Source organism: Rana temporaria, chromosome 2 (genome assembly GCF_905171775.1).
Source record: "Rana temporaria chromosome 2, aRanTem1.1, whole genome shotgun sequence".
In the NCBI taxonomy this organism is placed as follows: Eukaryota; Metazoa; Chordata; class Amphibia; order Anura; family Ranidae; genus Rana; species Rana temporaria.
This window is the reverse complement of record NC_053490.1, coordinates 467,458,584-467,462,370: the sequence shown is the minus strand read 5'-3', so window position 1 is coordinate 467,462,370 and position 3,787 is coordinate 467,458,584.

Below are 3,787 nucleotides of genomic sequence, written 5' to 3'. Positions count from 1 at the left end.
CAAGGAGTAAGGTTCAATTGATGTGAACAAGGCTTCAGGGCATCCAAAAAAAAAAGTCCAGCAAGCGCTAGGACCATCTCCTACAGTTAATTCAGCTGCAGGATTGGGGCACCACCAGTGTAGAGCTTGCTCAGCTATAGCAGCAGGCAGGTGTGAGTGCGCCTGCACACACACAGTGGGTTGAAGACTTTTGGAGGATGGCCTGGTGTCAAGAAGGGCAGCAAAGAATCTACTTCTCTCCAAGAAAACCATCAGGGACAGACTGATATTATGCAAAAGGTACAGGGATTGGAAAGCAGTAAACCAATTTTCTCTGATGAATCCAATTTCCGATTGTTTGGTGCATCAGAAAAAACCTTCATGCCAACAGTAAAGCATCCTAAGACCATTAATGGTGTTGCTTCTCAGCCAAAGGATTTGGCTCACTCACAATTTTGCACAAAAAAACAGCCACGAATTAGGAATGGTACAAAAACATCCTCCGAGAGCAAATTCTACTAACCATCAAAGAACAGTTTGGTGATGAACAATGCCTTTACCAGCATGATGGAGTCTTGCCATAAGGCAAACGTGATAACCAAGTGGCTTGGGGAACAAAATAAATCGAAATGTTGGGTCGATGGCCAGGGAACTCCCCAGAGCTAATCCCATTAAGAACATGTGGTCAATCCCCAAGAGGCGGGTGAACAAAAAAATAAATAAAAATTCTGACAAACTCCAAGCATTGATAATGCAAAAATTGGCTGCCATCAGTCAGGATGTAGCCCAGAAGTTGATTGCCAGAGGTCTTGAAAAAGAAGGGGGCAACACTGCAAATAGTGACTCTTCTTAACCACTTAAGCCCCGGACATTTAGGCAGCTAAATGCCCAGGCCAGGTTTTGCGAATTCGGCACTGCGTCGCTTTAACAGACAATTGCGTGGTCGTGCGACGTGGCTCCCAAACAAAATTGGCGTCCTTTTTCCCCACAAATAGAGCTTTCTTTTGGTGGTATTTGATTACCTCTGCGGTTTTTATTTTTTGCGCTATAAACAAAAATAGAGCGACAATTTTGAAAAAAATGCAATATTTTTTACTTTTTGCTATAATAAATATCCCCCAAAATCATATATACAATTTTTTTTCCCCCTCAGTTTAGGCCGATACGTATTCTTCTACCTATTCTTGGTTAAAAAAAAAAAAATCACAATAAGCGTTTATTGATTGGTTTGCGCAAAATTTATAGCGTTTACAAAATAGGGGATAGTTGTTTTTTTACTACTAATGGCGGCGATCAGCGATTTTTTTCATGACTGCGACATTATGGCGGACACTTCGGACAATTTTGACACCATTGTCATTTTCACAGCAAAAAAATGCATTTAAATTGCATTATTTATTGTGAAAATGACAGTTGCAGTTTGGGAGTTAACCACAGGGGGCACTGAAGGAGTTAGGGTTCACCTAATGTGTGTTTACAACTGTAGGGGGGTGTGGCTGTAGGTCTGACGTCATCGATCGAGTCTCCCTATAAAAGGGATCACTCGATCGATGCAGCCGCCACAGTGAAGCCGTGTTTATATACGGCTCTCCCCATTCTTCAGCTCCGGGGAGCGATCGCGAGGGGGCGGCTAGAAACAAATAGCTGCACCCTTGTCCCAGATCGCTCCCCGCGGGTTACCAACCGCCGCATGTACCGGGGAAGGGTCCCGATCGGACCCCCGACCCGCGGAAAGGCAACGTACATGTACGCCCATATGCCTGTATGTGCTATTCTGTGGACGTACATATACATGCGGCGGGCATTAACCGGTTAAACTTAATGTAATTGTCAAAAGCCTTCAACACATATGAAATGCATGTAATTCTACTTCAGTATACATCGGACAAAAAGGTCCAAAAACACTGAAGCCGCAGACTTTGTGAAAATTAATATTTGTGTCATTCTCAAAATATTTGGCCACAGCTGTACAGCCTGCCTAGGAACTCCTACTCCATCAGACTCACATACACTTCAATCATTTGCATAACTCCTCCCAACAGCCCGCTGCTTGCACCAGCTCACACCACATGCAGTCCAATGCGTTTGTTTTTCCTGCATCAAAAACGCATTGAAAGTAGGTTATATTGTTTCCAATAGCATAGTTCACACCAGTGCAGTCTGTTCCAGAAAAGTAGAACATGCTTAATTTTTCCTGGACTAAAATGCACATCAAAAATGCACTGGACATCAGTACAGTTATTAAAAAAAAAAAAGCATCCAAAAACACGCATGCAGAACATATCTTGGGTGCATTTTTGTGGTGTGAACCAGTCCTGAGATAGTGATGTCATCATGAAGCTCTGTACAGGACCTCTCACCAGCAATGCTCTGCTTGCATTTTACAGAGACGCAGTGCTATCATTTGGGATTAAAATAAGGTATGTCATGAAGATGGAATCATTTATTATAAAATATCAGCAAGATGTTGATGAGGGGGGAGAAAGGATGGCAAACATAAGCAAATTAAACTTCAGCTTTAGGCACTACATTCAACACTTCCAAACTGGAGCTGTAGTGTGATTTAAAGTGAAATAATTATATTAGCTTTTTAATAATAGACATGAGACACTAACCCTCTAAACAATTCTTTTGTTTGTTTTTTTTAAACCTATTTTTTCTTAATGTAAATTTTAACGTTATGGATGTACAAGGGGTAAAAAAAAAAAAAAAAAAAATCAGCAGCAGTTAAAAAACAGTCCAAACTTTTTTTTGAAGAACCCTTGTATTATGAGAGAGCCATATATGCTCATCACACATGCAGGCATTGCAGCACTACACCCATTGATTGTTTTTACTACTTCCTTTCACAATGGAAGCCTAAGCTCAACCAACCAAAAATAACTCTCTTAATGGTTAATATCATAAAGAGAAACACCTAGACTGACAATGCTTATAGTTCACAATTACCCCCCAAAAAAAATGCACTATGCTGTTCTATATAGGTATAATGGCATCATTTGATATACCTTCCTTCCAGGCAGAGCTCTCTTTCTCTTCAAATACTGTATATACCCGAATATAAACCGAGGCACCCAATTTTACCACAAAAAAAATAAATAAAAAAAAATGGGAAAACTTGACTCGAGTATAAGCCTAGGGTGTCCATCTGCATGCCTCACTGTGCCCATGACTAGACTTAAGTTTAACATGGGAGTCTATGGAAGAGGTGCCCGGGTTTGAAAAAAAAAAAATCAGTGCTCCCCAGACAACACACTTTTAGAGGAGAAATGGGGCTACATGGGGACCTACGACCAGGTCCAGAAGATCAGGCGCAAAAAGGTGACTCGAGTATAAGCCGAGGGGGGGCATTTTCAGCACAAAAAAAAAAAAATATGTGCTGAAAAACTCAGCTTATACTTGCGTATATATGAGACTTGTAGGCCATAATCAAATAAAAAAAAAATTGCTTTCTTAAAATCTTCTACAGGCTGTGATGGGCCAGTCCTGAGTTATTGAGAGACAAAAGCAGTCATCAGGAACCAGAACCCACTAATGCAATAAATGGGAGGGCGCACCATTCTGTTCTTTCATTCCACACTTGCACTCTCTCCTGCCACAGCTGCTGAACTTATCATAGGCAACTGGACAAAGTTAAAACTGTGCATGAGCAGTCAGAAGGCACAAGACTGCTGGCATTAGGGGGGCACTGGTTCCAACAGCTGCTCCGCCACTACAATAAATGAGGATGGATCCATCATTGGAAGATTTTAAAGGATAAATTCACCCTTTCAAAAAAAAAAAAAATGCATTTTATGTTAAAAAAAAA